Below are 8,036 nucleotides of genomic sequence, written 5' to 3'. Positions count from 1 at the left end.
TTCGTATTATAAGAATGCAGCAATTAGCAAACAGATCTCTAACTGATCCACATTTCATGGCAAAATCATTATTTCCTCGCTAACCGGCACAGAACCAAAATAACAAACGAATTCCTGATCAAGGGAACGCGTTCACACCTCACTGGACGCGCATACCAAAAGTGCGTGCGTTAGAGTTGCTGTGTGTGTTTATTTTGTTTTCCACCATCCTGATGAGCCGATAAGATAAGTCATCCGAATTACGGCAGAAAAAACTGTCGGAGGCGGGTCGGGTCGCACGGCATCTCGGACCTCCTCGCCGTCTTTTGCGTTCATCAGCATACATGCGTGCAAGCATGAGTATGTGTGCAAACATGTTATTCGTAGCATGAGAAACTCAGCGGGGGGGGGGGGGGGGGTTGACTTTTTGGGTCCACAGAGAAAGGAAGGGGGGGGGTGAGAGGGGGGAGGTTGGCCAAGCTGTAACAACAGCCTTGATGTCAGAAGTAACAGCACAACATCGAGCCCTTTTTTTTTTCCCGTCCGAAGGCCACTGAGGTGACCAAGCAAAGATGCGAGTGTCGCACCCTCTGGTCGACTTCCATGAGCTGCTCCGGTTCCTGCCGCACAAGTCGGCACGTTGTCACGTTGGATTGTTTTTGGTCACGTTTGCTTCCGCGCACTTTGCTAAACCGCCAAGCACACACGTCAGGTCATCCGAGGTCAACGTCAGCTAAATGTTCATGTCATGCTAATTATGACCTTGGATTTGTATCACTGCGACCTCAAAAGCTGGCGGAATGCAGTCAACAATTGAGTGAATTGAACAATTAGCTACTCAAGTTATCGGAATTGTTGACAAAGCTCTAAGAATAATCTGAGATCGTGACCTAAACCCGACAGCAGCAATTCGTCTTAACCAAATGGTAATCAAGTGGGACAGAATTTTACAAGGTTGTGGAATGTGGCCAGACTTCTTCAATTTCCAAGTGAACGTGTTCTCCGAAGTCTCGACATTCCTGAAGGCATTGTTGTCAACGGAACACAAATAAACAATAGCCGCTACGCCGCTGACACGGCATTTCTAACGACGTCAAAGGAAGGAGACCAACGTGTCTTTGAAAGAACTTGAACATCAACTAAAAAAGACAAAGATGATGCGTGTCCCCAAATCTTCACCAGACGCCAAATTCACCCTTACCTCAGGCAACAAAATCATGGAGCAACTTTCTTGGTTTGGTTACTTCGGAAGCACAATCTCAGCAGATGGTCGAAAGGAAGATTTGCCAAAGATGCATTCACTAAGATGAGAAAAATCTTCTTGCATCGAAAGCTGGCAATCAACTTTAAAACTCCGTCTATTCAAAGCCTTCGTGTGGTCGCTCCTGCAGTACCGAGTCCAAGTCTGGACTCAAAACGCCAAAACCCGAAGCAACATCCAAGCCGCGGGGATACGCTTTGATCAACAAATACGCACATTTCATTCGAATGTGGAGGTTCCAAACACAGATAATTCAGAGGAAACAACTTCAATTCCTGGGACTTGATATGCGAAAAGGAAAATGAGAAGAGTTGAGCCTCAGCAGGACAGTTCGCCGGAACGAGCGGGCAAAGCTGGCAGAGAAAAACGTTTTTGCAAAATTTCCATCCAAACGAGAATTACGAGATGCTGCCCAAAATCGGCAACATTTGTGCCAACGCACGAGATGTTTATCGATCCTCTAAGCCCGAACGGAAGGACACACAAGACGAGAGACAAAATCAATAATTGATCCGCAACTGGACTGTTCTTCATTCAAGATGTTTTTCAAAGTGTTCCTTGCGGTTGACGTTTGGTCGGTTGCTTTGTGTGTTTGTTGAGTACAAAAGATGGTGAGATGTCGTTCATTGCAAAGAATTCTTTTGACGAGGCGTGTAGTGGGCGTGGTCGTAAATGGCAAAGGAACGTTTGGCTGCGCTACGCGTGCAATAAGACAATAAGACAATAATCCTGTGATTGCTCAATCAGCTGCTCGAATGCGCTCGAGACACGTTGGCGGTCGACGCCCTCGCATCACTCGCGTCGGCCTCAGCAGCCGTTCTCGTACCATTAGCGTCTGTCTTACCTTAGACTTGATTAGCCACGCGTCGTGAGGCGCGCGGCAAAGGCAGGAGAACTCAAATGCAGAATCAAGCGGACATGAAGTGAGTGATCGGCGACGAGGCCGCCACGAGAGAAAAGTCATCATATGGGGAAGGACGATGGTCGCAGTTTTGATAACAACGGGTGTGATAAACGTATTTATAAACATACGTAGGATACATAAAGCGCAGTTGAGGGTTCATCATATGAATTGAAACGTGCCCACACCGCAGACATGTTGGCTGATGGCACATAAACACCAAACCAGGGTTGAGCATTTTTTTCCGGCGCTGCGATTGCGCTTTACAGTATAGTCAATGTAGTTGGCACAGGCGGGTACGAAAGCATGTGGCGGGCGGGACAAGGTGCGGCGCGCTTCAAATCACCAAAAATAAATCAATACATTTGTTGGCACCAGCTAATTGGCGTCGGGAACGGATGGCAAAGTCACACTTGGCGTCCTGTTCAAGTCCGTCGCCACCCGAAAATAGCGCAAAGTGTCTCCGTGTTTCAAACTGTTGATAGCAATAGTGCTAGCATTAGCCAAAGTATTTAGCGCGGCCGTCGGGATGCCGGTGAAAAAGTGGGATGCGTTTGAGGGGCTCCGCAGGCGAAAGAGTGGCTCACCTGCGCTGCAGCGCGCGGCAGTTCTGTCTTTTTTCGAACCCGCTTAAATGTTGTGCAGCAAGCGACGCTGGGAGCTGCTGCCATCGACCGGTCGCTGCGAACTCACACGGTGAAAAGCAAGCCAGCGAGAGGCGAGGGGACGCTCAGCCCCGCGTTCGCCGTTTAATTCAAACAGACGCTCGGGGGCGAAGCCAAAATGTGGCGGGGTTTGGACTTTATGGACGTGGATTTGTTGCCACCTCCGTTCGTACCCGTAGAGTGATTTAAAAAAAAAAGGGGGGGGGGGGGGTTGATGTTGTGCTATGTTACCGATTCAGTCATTGTTTATTAAACTAAAAACAGATGTTTGCAAATAATAAATAAATAAGTATTCTTTCATGAATGACTACAAAAATCAGTGAACAATTACCGTTGATATGCTGCCTGAAATCACAGGATTTGGACAATTTTATATTCGACTCGACGAAGTGCAATTTCTGGAGAAATTGCGTGGGAACGCTGAAAGCTGAATGCGAAGATTTGAATGCATGTGGAATGCTGAATTGAGAGATAAATTATGAAATTCTCACCTCCTGGTTTTTTGTCCATTAGTTGATTAATTTTGACAGCTCTAATATACATCGACCTTTTTTAAAAAAATATATTAATTTTTTCTGGAGAGCTCAGTATTGTTCATTCGGTAATTTTACCGGTTTGATGTCATCATCATTGCTCTCTCTTTGTTTTTATTTTATTTTTTAATTTTGTACGTGGGTGAGTATGTGTATGTGCATGTGTGTGCGTGTGTGTGTGTATTCATTAGTTCACCTAAAACCTATTAAAAAATCCCGTACCGTTCACCTAAACCGAACACTTCAGAACCCAGCCAGAGCCGTGAGTCTTTTTTTTTTTTAAATCTTGATATGTGAGCGCATAGGCTGAACCTTCTATCCAAATTTGGTACGAGTTGTAGAAAACTTTCTAAAACACAATTTGCCAATCATCGCCATCAGATACAGTATGAATTTATTTAGAAGTCAAACAGTAAACATCCTCGACACAAAGTCTTTCTTTGTCTCCCCTGAAAGGTTGTTTGGCTTTTACTTGCATTTCTCAGTAAACAACATTTCCAACACAATGCGTTCGACATTTTGTACGTTCATGTTGCTTTTCAAATGTATTTATAACTTCTTTATATATGTTTTTTTTTTTTTTTTTAATCGACAGCATATTGAGACATTAAAAAGACACAAGTTGTACGCAGGCACGACTGGAGCGAAGTCTCCAAATTCTTCTCCTGTGCGCAGATTAGTTTTTTTTTTTCAGATTAGGTTTTCGCGTGTGATTTTCAGCCCTTTTTGAGGTTTTACATAAACTAATCTGTGAGCAACCGCCGTGTGTTTCGGCAGCTTTCGCATCATGCAAAGTCTTCATATTCGTGCAAACAGACTCAACAAGAGGGTCGCTGCAAGTTTGGGATCAAAGCTCGGGGCACAAAAGGCGCCATTTGGCATTGAGCGATCGGCAAGTCTTTCACAGCCGCCGATTGTCTCCGCGTTTCTCCCCTCAACTTCTTTGAATTCCTGCCGGGTGTAAAACGCTTATTGTTATCCGCGGGTATAACCGCCACAAAACCGTGTTCTTAAAAATCCCCGCTCAGCCTTTCAGACTCTCGTCTATTGAGGCAAAGATTAAAAAAAAGAAGAAGGAACATCAAACAGACCGACGCGGTGGCTCGGTGTTTTGCTGTTGACGCTTTGTCGACAAAGTTGAACAAACCGCTGTAAGAAATGTAAGCGTCTTGCAAACATTTTCTGCGGTTGTCGGGTCGTGTATGCTGGGCGGGTTTCAGGTGTGTTTGCTCAACATGCGCACTTTCCACAAAGCCAACTTCTATTTTTAGCTTGGAAAGTGTTTGATGATTTTGGAAAAGGTGATCCCTTGCTAGCGTTGCACGACACGACACGGCACAACACGGTGTTGTTTTGTTTCTAAGGTAGCAGCGCTGCCGTTGCCACATTCAATAACACACAGAGTGTTTTTTTCATTTCCTTTTAGTTTGTTTTGTTGCATGTGTCATTACAGATGGAGTCCTTGAAATCATATTATGCCATAGAGCAGCGATGGGCAACTTAAATACAGGAGGGGCCACAATATGACCGCGTACTTACTAATCAGATGTACGACAAAAATGACATTTTATAAAAAATACCAGAAGTTCGTCATTTACGAATGCCTACCTTTCAGCGAGTGTGTGCGTGTATGTATGGTATATATATATATATATATATATATATATATATATATATATATATATATACACACAGTGGAACCTCAGAGTTTGAACATCTCGGAACTCGTACAATTCAAACTGCAACCAAAAAATCGGAGTAAGAAATGCCTCGGAGTTTGAACACCCAAGCGTAGCAAGCTAAGCCGAACGTACCTTGAAAACGGGTAGCCGAGCGAAGCCGAGCCAAGCCGAGCCGGGCGAAGCCGAGCGAGAGCGAAGCCGATTGCTCACGTTGCGATAGTTGAGACGATGCACTGCTCATTTCCAGTCAAATCGTGACTATTCCCGGACGTGCTCCATACTTGCGAGTGCATTTGGATTTTTCCACGCCAATTTTCTTGGCCGTGGGCCCAAAGAAAGACAACAGTGCCAGTGGCAGCAAAGAAAAACATGACAAAACTACAGACTACAGCAGAATTAGGAAGGAGATGATCGCACGCGACTACTTCTGTAAATACTGGCACGGACCCCCCCCAGCTGTTCAACAACGTGCCTGATGTTAAACAACGCACGCAAAGACCGCGTAGTAGGCTAACAATATGCCCAATGTCAAATACATCAACTCAGCAGTGAACTAAAGCAAGCATTAACATATATATATACTGTATATATATATATGTATGTGCTAGCTTGATGCTAGCTCGATGCTAGCTTGAAGCTAGCTTGAAGCCCTCCCCTGTGTCAATTGCTCCCTTCTCCAGCGTGTGCTAATAACCAGCACGCCAGCACGCTGCCACATGGAAACATTACGGGAAATCTTAAACCTAAACAAAGTGTAAACAACCGAATCTAGCGTAAAGTTAAACAAAGACATCCGTCCAAACTGGACTGTTGTACAAAACACTTTATTACGCACACGAAGTCGCATTTTGAATGCAAATAAAAGTGAAACCAATCTGTTTTCTTTTCATTTGATAGAAAATTGCATTTGATGATTGCTTGGATGAAGTTTTTCCGTGAGTGCAGATGGAAATGGAGGAAAGGTCAAAGGTAAACAGCAGTTTCTCATTCCTCGGCTTTCATTTCAATGTAAACCAAAGCTTGCTCGCACTCGAAGCAGCAAACTTTGGATGTTTTTGGTGTTCCCGGCCTCGCGTATTCCGTCGCGTGCCGTGCGGGTCATCGATGTACAGAAAGTTTGAGGAAGAAGAGACGAGATGTCGATGTTCCGCAGCATGTCAGGTGGACTCTTTGAAAGCTGGAAACTTTTTAGTGGCATTCACTCGTGTTTTTTTTTTTATTTGATTCGATTTTTCTCTCAATTGCAAACTCGAGCGCTGGCCAATATGGCTGGAAATGTATCACAATTTAAACATTTCATACCAATAATTGATTTTTCTAATGTAATCAAAATAAAAAAGATGAAATATGTTAAGGATTAACTACAATAAAACATAATTATCCAGAGAAAAATACCATTCAAAATTCTATAACACTCTAATGTTGTTCGACTGCCGAAGTAAAAAAAAAAAAAGTGAACACATTTTTACAACAGTCACGCACTTGCAACATCAATTTAAAATGATAACACAGAGGAAGTCCATACAGTTTTGAATGAATCCGTTTGAGATATGATTCGGTATTTGTATTGATTATGAGCACATCAGTGTCTCGAAGTCACGGTTAGATTTACAACACTCAGTCATTATTGATTTAACTTTGCCATTACCTTTATTAGCCCAGATAAACTAAATGGATGCAGCATTCATGTTCTTGTGAAAATGACAAAATAAACACGGCTCATCGTGTTGATATTTGTACTTGGCAAACAGCTTGTGAATTCGACTGGTTAGTGTAGCAATAAAGCAATTAGCCGATCCTGTTTTCATCTGGTCCATCCTTGGCAGGCCATAAACAGAAAAAACTGGTTTTCTCACATGCATGTATCTTCAAATCAAATGGAAACGGTTAGATCTACACAAAACACATATTTGATATGTGTTTGTACACGTGTATGTACACTACATATGTCTATACAAAGATATATAATGCAAAATGTTATCTCGGTTGACAGTTCAACAGCGCAAAACAAATCAACGCACTCATCATTATTCACGCTTTTTTTGCGCAGATTTGAAAAATCTCTGGATATTTGAATCCCCAGTAATTAGTTTCCAGAAGTTAACACTTTTTACAATTGGATCCCTCTCTTCAAACTGGCCGATGCCGATATTCGTCAAACTGCTGAATATCGGCGCCAATAATCGGGCCGGTTGACAATCGGTCGATTCCGAGTTGATTTGTGTCGTCGATGCACGTTGTCACTTTGAGCAAAGCGAAAACTTGAATGGCTTTTTTTTCCGATTCCAAGCGTCAAGAAGGACTTAAGCGAGCGGATGACGGCAGTGACATCATCGAGCAACTTTCACGCCTTTGTCATTTTAATCCATCGGAGGTTGCGTACCTTTTGGAGTTTCCCGGCGATGTTTGGCTGCTCGCCGTCCTTGTGACTTTTGTTTACGCAGAAGCAGCATCCGAGCGCTCACAAAAGAGTGCGGCTGCTGTCGCTCTCTATGTTAATTGCGCTTTCTTTGAACACGCGCTGCACACGTCGATAGCTCGCCGCTTTAATCCCAACCTGGGTCTTGAGAGGAGAACATTGGGAGGAAGGATTAGCCGCAAGGGTCGCTGTAACCGTGTTTCATGTGACGCGGGTCTGATTTGCACTGACTGTCTGTACTTTGAATGCGTCGGTAGAGAGAGAACATAATCGGGGTGCGAGACATCCCCGTGAATGCTTCTTGCATGGAATTATGAGCTCCAACAATAGAGACGGCTTCTTGAGTGGCAAGCAGCTTGTCACACGCGCCACAATGCAGCCGGCTTGTGTGCCTCTATTACACGTGTCAGAGAGAAAACAACTGAAAGGTGTTTATCTGCACAAACTATCCTTTTTCACATGCAATGATATTCAACATAAACACTTGCACCTTCTTCCAGCAGCAACAACAAAAGCCAGCCCTCTTGTGCTCATAATGAGCATAAGGATTCCCTTCAAATAAGCGTTTGTATGTTCCTGCCTGTGGAGGACCAACA

General features: G+C 43.9%; 1 protein-coding gene across 1 annotated transcript in view; it reads left to right on the top strand.

The window, feature by feature from the left end:
• The first annotated feature begins 5,943 nt into the window (after positions 1-5,943).
• The window catches only part of exoc2 (exocyst complex component 2), a 41,740-nt gene continuing 39,647 nt past the window's right edge, over positions 5,944-8,036 (top strand). The window contains exon 1 of the mRNA XM_077584431.1: positions 5,944-5,990. The gene's annotated coding sequence lies outside the window, so the exon portion shown is untranslated. The remainder of the gene's footprint in view (positions 5,991-8,036) is intronic.

This window comes from Vanacampus margaritifer, chromosome 13 (assembly GCF_051991255.1).
Source record: "Vanacampus margaritifer isolate UIUO_Vmar chromosome 13, RoL_Vmar_1.0, whole genome shotgun sequence".
NCBI classification, from domain to species: domain Eukaryota; kingdom Metazoa; phylum Chordata; class Actinopteri; order Syngnathiformes; family Syngnathidae; genus Vanacampus; species Vanacampus margaritifer.
This window is presented reverse-complemented; position numbering and strand designations above follow the sequence as displayed.